We start from the raw sequence: 11,728 nt of genomic DNA on the forward strand, positions 1-11,728 counted from the left end.
AGAAGAAAAACACTGTGCTGTTCAGTATGCAAGCATTTCCACACTGCCCTTTGTTCAATATTTTTTCTTCTGTTGATGATTTGAACTTTGGAAACCAGGAAACTGAAGGAAATAAACAGGGGACTGAGGTTCTCTTAACTTAAGTGAGCCTGCTAAATAAAGGCAATTTGCAAAAGTACAAAAAGGCTCTCATGCTGGCTAGGCAGGCTTTCTAAAGAGCCTTGATTTCACTGTCAGTAAATTTCACCCAAATTCCATCAGTGAACTTTCCTGGATTATCATATTCATGTTCAAGTTTTAGATTAACAATCAGACAAAAATTGAGCACAAAAATGGATGATGCATTAATTCCTCCATAAACTTTTGGACATTATCTTACAAGATGCTTAGTGAATATTTGATTTCATAACACACAGTATCCTAGAAATTCTGCAATTCAAAGACAATCTACCTATTAACTGAGATGGCAACCGACGACCATAGGAAAGTAGGGAATATAGCATGGATCACAGGGTTCCAGGATCAGTACAATTCTTAGGCCAGATGCCCCAGTACACATTAGATTTCACCATAGTACACAAAGCATGGTGTAAGTTTAAAAGTTATAGATTATCTATTTATAAAAGTTTGCATTTAATTTTTCAGATTGATTGTGACCATGAATAACTGAAATTATGGAAAGAGAAATTACATCAAAGGAAGACTGTTTTAAGTTCATAATCTTCAGGTTAAGATTTACCTCTCTGGTGTTTTATTGCAGTAACTGAGAGATCTGTTAAGTCTTTATATTCAAATAAAATTTCATTTTGGTTGGTAAAAAGAATGGCTTAATTTCACAGTGGGCATAGGAACAGAGTCCCCTTGATCTTGGAAAGCCCAAACTTTAGATAGTGAGAAATAAATTATTTCTCTGCATCATCTAACTCTAGATAAGCTATTGTAGTGATTTATATGGTTTAAGACTGGCCAAGAGAAACCTTCCTTTGAGTTGGCCAGGAGACTCCCAAAACTACACAGGCTATTGTCACAGCTATTGATTGCCTTCCAGAACTTGAAGGTAAGACCCTGTTGCTGAAGTCAGGTATACTTCACACACAGGATTTGGAGCAACAGAACTAGAACTGACCTGGAAGTCACCTCTCCTGAGGCCTAGCTCTATTAGCTTTGGAGAGCAGTATGCAAGCTGGTAAGGGAGAGCATGAATTTATGGTCTAACACCAGCTTCAATGGCTAAAAACCACATTGATGACTAGAACAGCAAGTGATATTGGTTAAGTAGTGGCACTTTTATCTTGGGAGTAATCAACAGCTATCTAATTGGAGGAAACTTAGGTGTGGTACTGTAAACATAGCAAAACACACATAGCTGAAGAGATCATAGATCTTAGAGAAAATGTGAAGACAGTCATACCCCTAGGCAAATGTAACTTCTTACTATGCAAAATATGGGGTCTTAAATTTATAGACTTGTTTTGGACAGGTCTATACAGGTCTCCTGTAATAAAACCACCCACTGTGGGCTCAGGGACCATTGTGGAAGAGGGGGTGGAAAAATTGTAAGAACCAGGGAGGAGGTGCATGACTATATGGAAATGGAGTCCTACAGGCTCCTGAAACTCTTCTCATATGATCCTATAGCAATGGTGTCAACATGCGCAAGACTCATGCAAACTCAAGAAGACAAAAACCCAGCATAGAACTGTGGAAACAGACAGCAGGACTCAATCTTAGTCAAGGAATTATTGGCAGCTGATTATTGCTGGGTGAGGAAGAGCTGATCTTCCTTTATTTAATTGAGCCTTGTAAATTTCATACAAGTTTTCCCACACAAATCCAGACACCCCTCCCCTCTAGGTAGGGTGACTAGATTTCAGTGCATGAACTTGTAACGAAGGATAACTGGGAACACTAACTTGACATGATAGGCCTTAACACAAATCACGGAATGTATTAATTTAACTGAGGGGGTTATGGGGAACATCAGTGGGGACAGGGATATGAAGATGACTAAAGTGTTCTATATGAAAGACACAAAAATTCAATTAAACAATTAAACTGTCATATAAGAAAACTTTTTGCTGAATTTAAAGTCTGTCAGAATCTTACCATTTGTGGTGCAATAAACAAAACATATTTCCAGTTAGATCCTTTTTTCCCATTTGTATCAATTCCAAGTTGAAGCTCACCATATCGCATTGAATATTTCAAAGAGACTCTTTCCTTGGAACCTCAAAATGTCATTTTACATTTCTATTCTCTTTACCTTAAGGTATATGAAATATTTCTTAAGATAAGGATGATATCTGTCCTTTAATAACATCTCACATTGTTTTGTAGAGTCCCTTGAAATATTTACCGTACATTTTCTTTAATTTAAACTATTTAGCATATAATTTCCAAGTGGAATTGAAGAAAATATATGTGATTTAGTCACTGGACTTTTGCAAGATCTTCTAGGATTAAAAGTCCATGAAAATTAATGTTCTTAATTTCTATAAAACTTGTTCTGAACCCATTTCTTTATAATATGTGCCTTAGTTATTACATTAAATGCCCTATAACTTGCTGCCTTATAAGCACTTTGGGGGAAGAATTATGTGAAATTTCAATATGTCAAGCTGTGATTAATCAACTTTGTTCCCCAAAAGATTAAATTACAACTGCAAAAGGTCAATAAATGCTAATGATTGTTATCTGGCCTTAGAGCTATGAACAGAATTCTTTAAAATCATTTTAAAAAGGAAAGTCATTTTGTAATAGATGATTGAAAAAACTAACAAATTTTTTTATTTATGTGGTAAAACCTTTTTATTTTTGACTCAATGTCTCTTGTTATATATAAATATATTATATTAATTATATATGAATATATAAAAGGTACAGGATTGGTCATATGTATTAATTATTGTATCTGTTCTCATGAAAACAGGATTAAAATAAAACTTCATTCTTCTTAAACAACAACTATTGGTTGAGTGTGCAGGATGTGGCATACATAGCTTGAATCTGTAAATATTCTGACAAGTGAATGTAAGGAGAATTGAAATATTTCTGTATCTTAATTGTGGAATCTCCAAACAGTCTGATACTAAATCTCCTTTAAGTTGTATGGTTTGAATGAAGAATTGAAAAGGTCATGTTCATAGAGTTACACAGAATCTATTTTGTTAGAATATGCATGTATTATGCCAAGCACCATATTGTGTACCATCTTAGAGTACGGGATGAAATGTCAATATGTGTCTTAGTAACATGACTAGACTTACAAAGGTATCTGAAGAAAGGAAAGGGGTTTGGGGTAACTTTTAAAGAAATGATCTCTTGAATAAAATGATGAAGGCATTCAGAGAATGGAGTGATGATTCCTAAAATGATTAGATCACTTTTAACAAGGAGAGAATTAGATGAGCACTTGTATGAAAAAAAAATGACATACAGATAGAGTGAGTAAGTAGAGAAGTAAATGCACTGATAGACTCTGCCTAAGGAGCTAAAAGTTGACAATGAGACTGAAGGGCTCAGTTGCTTGAATATTATGGTCAGACAACCTGATAGAACAGGTCCCCCAGGTTCCTTTCACTTCAATTAGTTGTGTTGAAAAGAACAGCTTTTTTTTTTTAAATTGAGCATTTTAAATTTCATACAGCATTTCCCACTCAAATCCAAAACCCCTCCCCCATCCTTGCCTTCTCCTATCCTACCACCAAACCCTATCCACTCTGCCACAGATGCTGAGTCCTATTCATTCAGGTGTCTGTACCCAAATGTCCTTCAGTGTAAACACATCCACTGGAGTCTAGTTAGCCCATCCAGTGGTTGTATGTAAGTCATACTCTCCTTCACCCAGCAGCTATCAGCCTCAAATAGTTCTCAATCTAGTACTGGCCTGCCACCCATTTCTCACCTCCTCTTAGGGCCCTTGTTTAATTGAGCTGACATGGGTCCTGAGCACAATGCCATCACTGTCACAGGCTCACATGAGCATGGCTCTAATGGCCTGGAAGCCTCCAGCTCCCTATTTTCATGAACCAGCCCTGGCTCTTAAAATCATTCTTCTTCCTTCTCCGCAATGGTCCCTGAGCCATGGGTGAGTGAGGTGCCATATAGGAGTCCCACCCTACACTCTACAGTCTCTTATTCTCCAAAACTTCACTTTCCATGTACATCAAACTCTGATGTACACGGAAGCCTCAGTGGTGAGAGTTGAGGGTTGTGTTAGCCCTCTCTCTACCCTTTATTCCACTATGTTCCATGAGTCTTAGTTGTAGAGATTCGACTGCAAATGTCACCTAATACTGGGCATCTTGCAAGTGTGTGTTCTCTGTGCCTGACCAGTTGTGCAACTCTGCAGTAGCCTCCATCTGTTGCAAAAATAAATTTCCTTAGGGGGCTGGAGAGATGGCTCAACAGTTAAGAACACCGGCTGTTCTTGCAGAAGACCCGGGTTCAAATCTCAGCACCCACATGGCAGCTAACAACTGTCTGTAACTCCAGTTCCAGGGTATCCAACAGCCTCTTCTCTCCTCCGCGGGCACTGCACGACATGGGGGCATTTACCTACATGCAGGCAATACACGCATACATATAAAATAAAAATAATGAATAAAAAATATTAAAAAAGAAACATTTGATGAGTGCTGTATGGCATGCTTGTCACTCTAAGGGAGGTCTCTTCTATCTGGCACTGCATTCCCTGCCTAGCAGCTCCCAAGTACACATATGCATTAATGGCATTAATGTTCATATACTATGTGCATTTCTTATAGGATTTCTAGGGTATCACATTTTCCTCTATGTTTCCTACCCGCCCCCCACCCAGATTCACTCATCTCCACTCTTTTTTTCTCCCATCTGGCTTCCCTACTCCTCCCTCCCTTCCTAGTCACAGTGCTCCTATTATCCCCACCCTCCCTTGATACTTCTAGACTCCAACCATCTTTCCTTTATATTTTCCAAAACGACTAAGTTCTCATGCATTTGCTGTTTTTATTATTGAAATGACTGGTGCTGAAGGAGATTAATGTTTAATGGTACAGTAACATGTAAGTGATCAGTGACTGTAATATTTTAGGATGATGTCTTACGCACATCATGAATTTTTGTTCTGTTGAACAGTATTCAGAATTTCATATTATTTTGACAGAATCAGAGCAGTAATTAAAGAATTCCAAAAACTACATGATTATGTAAAAACATAAGATTTCCGTATAGGAACATGGAAATAATTAGTTTGTAAAATTTTCAAAACGTCTTTACATTCACTTGTTAAAGCTGCCATTACAAAGTACAACAGGGCATAAAGAAAACTCTAATACATCCCTCAGCTCTCACCAGTGAAGCTTCCTCATACAACAGAGTTCGATACACACAAAAGGTCACAACTGGCTAAGTTTTAGAGAGATTGCAGAGTGTGTGCCCCTGGATAGGACTTCTGTATTAAATATCACCTACACATGGCTCAGGAACCATTGCTATAGAAGGAGCTGAAAGATTGTAAGAGCCAGGGTTGGTCCATGAACATAAGTAAACAGGCTCTCAGGCCACTGGGAACTTGTTCATATGAACACACAGAATGTTGACAGCTTGTACAAGAACCATACTGACTCATTCCGACAAAAACCCAGTATAGAATGGAGGAAATGGGCAGCAGGCCCCAACCCTAGCCAACGATCTATTAGCAAATAATTACTGCTGCTTGAAGGAGAGTAGATCTTCTTTAAGAGAATGACTCTAGATAGGCTGGCAAGATGCCAGTGGATGAACTTGCACCAAGAGACATCTAGATACAAATGCTTGACTGGATAGCCCTTAACATATATGACAGAATACCTGAAATCTGGTGCAAGGGCTTTGGGGGGCACGGTGGGTGGAGGGAGTCTAAATTTGATAAATATAAATAAAAATATTAAAAACAAAAATGCAAAAAGTACTGAATATTGCGTGGTTTTGAAAACACAAATGACTGGAAACTGTAAGCATGAAATTTCAGTGTCAGGATAGCTGGTTCCTCTGAGATCTCTCTCTGTGGTTTGTTGATAGGGGTCATCTCTCTGTGTATTCACAAGACATTTCCTCTGGACTTCTTTGGGCCCAAATTTCTTCATATAAAGGCATTAGTTATATTGTATTAAGACCAATGAGAATTACTTTATTTTGACTTAATACATCACATTCAAATTTTATTTCACTTACTCTTTCAAGTTCTAAATTTTGGAAAGACAGACCACAATTATCAAAAGTAGTCATTGCATATCATAGAACAGAGAGGGTCTTTCAGAATTTAGCAGCAAGGCAATATCCTTAGAATCATATATATATGACATATATCATATATATATGATATATATATTTATATATATATATGATATATATCATATTTATATATGTGACATATATCACATTTATATGTATGTGTCAAAGGAAAATTTTAAGATATTAATAAAAAGTTAAAGACAAATAATGCTACATATACATGTTTATGTCACTTATTTGCATGTATGACTAAACATCCAGATTATTAGTGCTTTTAAATGAAATGTAGAATTTTTCTTCGAGACAGAGATGTTGATAAAACTTAATCAGAATTGAGGAGCAGTAATAGTTGATATTTCAAAATAAATCAAAAGAATTCACCATCAAAAGCTTGAAACAAACTACAAAATCTTGTTAAAAGCTCATATGAATGATGACTAAGGTAAATAGAGACACACTATTGTACCAAAAGCAAAAATTTCAATGAGGCCACCAAAGTGAAGTCAAGTAAAATTTTTAGTTTAAATTGTATATGGAAACCAAAACTAAATATGGAATTCCAATAATTAGAGTTTACAAAATTGAAAATATTTCCAAATTAATAGAAAAAAGAAAGGGGTGGTTGGAGAGATTGCTCAGTGGATGAAGATCACCAGTTGGTCTTGAAGAGGACCCAGGATTTGATTTCCATCACCCACACGGTGGCTAACAACTGTCACTCTGGTTCCATGGTACCTGACTCCCTCTTCTGGTCCCCTCAGGCATTGCAGGACCTGAGTGCGCTTACACACATGCAGGTAATACACTCATACACATTAAATATATATATATATATTCTAAAAAATGAAGGAAGAAAAGATTGTATCAAGAAGAGAAAAATACAGTTTGAAGTACTGTAATTTGTTTCTACCATCTCAGATATGTAAATAAGCCAAATTCATCAAAATAGAAAGTTCAGAAGGTTGGAGTAAAAAGTTTTACAGATAAATTATGGTTATTTAAAAATAATGTTTCCATAAAAAAGAAAGATCAAGATCACCTTTAAAATGCACTGCAAGCATAATTTAATAAAGTCCCTACATTAAGTGTTAGGCATTTATAAGATCTATTAAAGAAAGTATGACTGCATGAGAGAATATTAACTACTCAGAAGGAACTGTAAAGGCTTTATGAAGAAACACTTTTATTTCCTTCACAGATAAACACATTGATTATTTATTTATTTACTTATCTATTTATATGTCTAGTCCCCTCATTTGAAAATATTGCTGAACTTAATTTATCCCTTATTTGAAACACTTTATGCCACCCATCTTCTTCATTGTTTGAGAAGTTCATAGATGTATATAATGTTCTGCTCAAAGCCACACCTCCTTCCTGCCCATGAATTTTCTTCCCTATCCCACCATCACTTAAAAAATATTTTATTTTTTTATTTTATGTGTATGTGTGTATTGCCTGCATGTAAGTAAGTAAGTGCACCCGTGTCATGCAATGCCCATGGAAGATGGAAGAGGCTGGCAGATCCTCTGGAACCGGAGTTACAGACAGTTGTTAGCTTCCTTGTAGGTTCTTGGATTCAAACCCAGGTCTTCTGCAAGAACAGTTAATGTTCTTAACTGCTGAGACTAGTCTCCAGCCCCAACTGCCACCATCACTTTTGCTTTCTAACTTCATGTGCTTTATATTAAACCCACTGAATCCACTTAGCGCTCCCTTTATGCAAATGGGTGTCAGGCAATATACTTGGGCATGGATAGCCTCTCAGCAGCCTTATTCCTGGTTCTCCTTCCTCCAGGAGCCATCAGTTGCCACTAACTTCTCACAGGGGTAGTTGCATGAGCTCTTCCTTGGTCTATACTGGAAGTGCAGTCACAACTGCTGTGAATCCTTTTGTGCAACAATGCTGTTGTTTGGCAGATACTCTTCATTTGCAGATGTCCACTACATCTGGATTTGCAGTCTTCTCACCCACTCCTTCCTTGATTGTGGGAGAACAGGATGTATTAGAGATATTCCATTGCAAGTTGAGCACTGCACAGTCTTTTATTCTCTGAACATTGACTAGTTGTGTGTCTCTCTATAAATCAATATCTACCACAAATAGAATCTTCTCTCCTGAGAGTTGAAAATGCATTTCTTTATGGGGTATTAGTGAGTTCAACAAACCTAGACAGGCAAAAGCTTCATGTTCTCTCTCTTATGCGGTTGTCTGCTTTGAATCTTTGGTAGGAATCATTAAATTGGAGTATCAATAGGAGCCAGAAAACTAGTAATGAATCATTATGGAAGGGGATCTTAAAGAACAGGAACTAGAATGAAGCTGGTTTGAATGGAAAAAGAGGAAGAATGGAACAGGGAGGGTTTAATGAGATAGAGAATGGGAGGGCAGAGGAAGGAATTGGGTATGGGAAGAAATAACTAATACTAAAGTCCTTTGTAAAAGCCACATGGAAACATAATACTTTTGAAGCTTCTCAAAATATATCCATATATTAAAGTAATTTAACTAGAATTATCATATAATTGGGGGAATAATGCCTCTCCTAGACACCAGAGATTATCAGATAAAAAGATGAGCACCAGAGGGATCTCTTTTTTGAGCTGTTCTTCCGTGTGGTCCCAGAGACACTGTCAAACACCACAGGCTATTGGCATTGCTCTTGGTTACCATCCAGAATTTGATGGTAAGATCCAACTGCTATACACACACATATTTGATTCTTAGGACAATGAAAAATCAAGCTAGTATGGACCTAGAAGCTTCATCCCTACTGGATAATGCTGGAAGTTTCTATGCATATTTTTGGAGAGGAAAAGTAATCAACAGCTATGCCCACATACACAACAGAGACATGGATATTAGGGCACTCCCCTAATATCCTTTCTGTTTGAATTTAACACCCATTCTACAAGATGGAACACATGTCTGGTATTGTTAACTGGGCCAAAAACACATGACTATCTCGGTCATTGGTTTAGAGGGATTCTAATAGTACATTTTTCTTAAAAGGGCAAATATATGAAGAAAAATATTGAATTTCTTATGTTGATAGTCATAGTAAGTTTGTTGGACTGCTGAGATTTTTTTCATTAAAACATATCTAGAAATGAAGACAATATATGCGTAATGAAGAAAAAAGTGTCCTTATCCAAATAGCTTATGGAAAAATTTGTAATTTATTTTGTGCAGTGAAGTCCAGTATTTTTTTTAAGAAATTTTCTGAATCAGAAAATCTGTATTAATTACTCTTTTTAATTTAGTTTGACAATATTTGCATGACAACAAAAATCACTTTTTATTTTACATATCATTTATTTCATGGGCTACAAAAATAAGGAATCAAATAAAACTTTTTATCTTTAATTAAATATGTTTCCTTCATTAGAGATAAAAATTTTATTAAAAAAAATGTAATGGGGAATTGTCCAGGAAGTATTTTTTTTCTACACTAGTAAGTAGAATATTTGCTTAAAGCATCTTTGTTGAAAATTCTATAACTAGTGCTCAAATTCAACTGAAAAATTTGCTTAGCTAATTTTCTATATAATTCCAACTTATTTCCTTTCAGATTTAAAAGAAATATGTTCATTAATATGAAAATTTGGTATGAGGGCTGATATAAAGAAATATATGATCCTGCAGGAGCCAACATCTTGGTGATGTCTCTGTTTCCCTATTCCTCACAATCATGAAGGATGTGCAGGCTCCTTACAGCAGACTCAGAGGTGTGAACCATCTAGAGGAGTTGTAGATGAAACTGTGACATCAGCTGATACTTCAGGTGCTTGATTTGTGCAGGACCCAGGCTTTGCCCAAGGAGATGGTCGTATTAAGCTTTATGAAAGCTCCATCCCTTTGTTCCAGATAGAAATAATTCTTTGTGTGGTTAGGCAGATGACTGAGCCTCTAGAAAAGACCCATGAAAAGGTAAAATGTAGTATTGATGCAGTGATCAGAGCTCTAAATTTCAACCTGGGGAACCTACAGGCTACTAAGGGAACAACTGAAGAGGTTGAAGAGCTGCTCAACAATCCAATTGGTGTGAAATTAGTGTAGAGTTGTTTCTAAGGTATCTCCAGTAAATATTATGAAACTATTGGAAACCATGCATCCTACTACAAAGGGTTTCTATGGTTTCTGGGTTGTGTCAGCATCAAGGATGTGCCAGTGTCAGAACAGCAGGAGAAAACCTTCACATTGGAACCTGCAGGACTTCTTGGGGAGAGTGTTTTTAACTTTAAAGAACTACTCATGTACCCTGTGTTGGAGTCACTGAAGAGCATTGACAGACAGTAGCTGATTTACACTGTATGCCTTCAACTGTAGTCATGTAGATAGGTTCTAGATACTGAAGTCTGCCTGGGGCCAGAGGCCATCTGACTTAGCAGCCAATGAGGCCCAGCTTTTGATGAAGACCCAGCTGCTGTTGTGCCATGTGGAAATGACTTTCACACAGTCTGCCAACCACAGACAGCTCAATTATAAAGAAATTGTCAAAGGTGCTAAAATCACTGTCAATAAGGTGGAGTTGCTGGTAATTAAGGTACTCTCAGTGCGGTAGTGAGAGGCAGCATAGATGAACAGGTTCATACGACCTGCCTGCAGCCCCCAAGTTCTGGATTTGCAGCAAATCAAGGGGATGAAGCACCATCTATAGCTGTGGTGCACTGACATGAAGAGCATGGAAATGCTGGTGGAGCACCAGGCACAAGACATCCCTATCTAGTGCCATGGTGTACTGTAACCCCTGAAACTGCCAGCACGAAAAATAAATATCTATATTAAATTGGATAGGGGTTGGGATCCTGCTGAGTAGGAACCCTTCTTACCGTAAAAGCAAAAGACTGTCCATGATTGGATTATAGCTACTTGGAAAAAACTAATGTGTTGGGTGTCTTTCTAGCCAGCAAATAGGGATAGTGGGTCCTCCAGGCCTGAGTGATGAGGGAGGGCTAGAATAGGAATGGGAAGGGCAACAGAACAAGTTCCATCTATATCCTCCTGAGTCGACCTTTTTCTACGTGGTTTGACAATGCTCCTGTAATACATTGTTTTGCTTTGAAAAAAAAAAAAAAGAAATATATGATTGGAAATTATCTTAGTTATATTATTCCTTTTTTGTTGGTTTTGAGACAGGGTATCTCAGTAGTCCCAGCTGGTACTGAACTCACTATGTATGTAGGTCATTACCATGCCTCTGCCTTCTGCATACTGGGACTAAAGGCCTGCACCACCACACCTAGTTATTATTCAGTGCCAACAAGCCTGTATAGCGTTCCTTGTAGATGTAGCCCGAAGCCACTGTGGTGATTGTTCATTTTCTTGCCTATGAAATTTAAGCTACCTGAAAAAAGACTTCTGTGTTTGCTTTGATTCCTAATTTATACCTTTTTGACCCATATTATTTTCTTTGCTTTCTTTGATTCTTAATGTATTACCTTTTGAACCTATATTATTTTCATTATGCCAAAA

General features: G+C 37.1%; 1 pseudogene; it reads left to right on the plus strand.

Annotated features, from left to right (window-relative positions):
- The first annotated feature begins 9,944 nt into the window (after positions 1-9,944).
- Positions 9,945-10,982, plus strand: LOC103748367 (annotated as a pseudogene).
- Positions 10,983-11,728: the final 746 nt, after the last annotated feature.

Source organism: Nannospalax galili, unplaced genomic scaffold (assembly GCF_000622305.1).
Source record: "Nannospalax galili isolate Female #2095 unplaced genomic scaffold, S.galili_v1.0 scaffold625, whole genome shotgun sequence".
NCBI classification, from domain to species: domain Eukaryota; kingdom Metazoa; phylum Chordata; class Mammalia; order Rodentia; family Spalacidae; genus Nannospalax; species Nannospalax galili.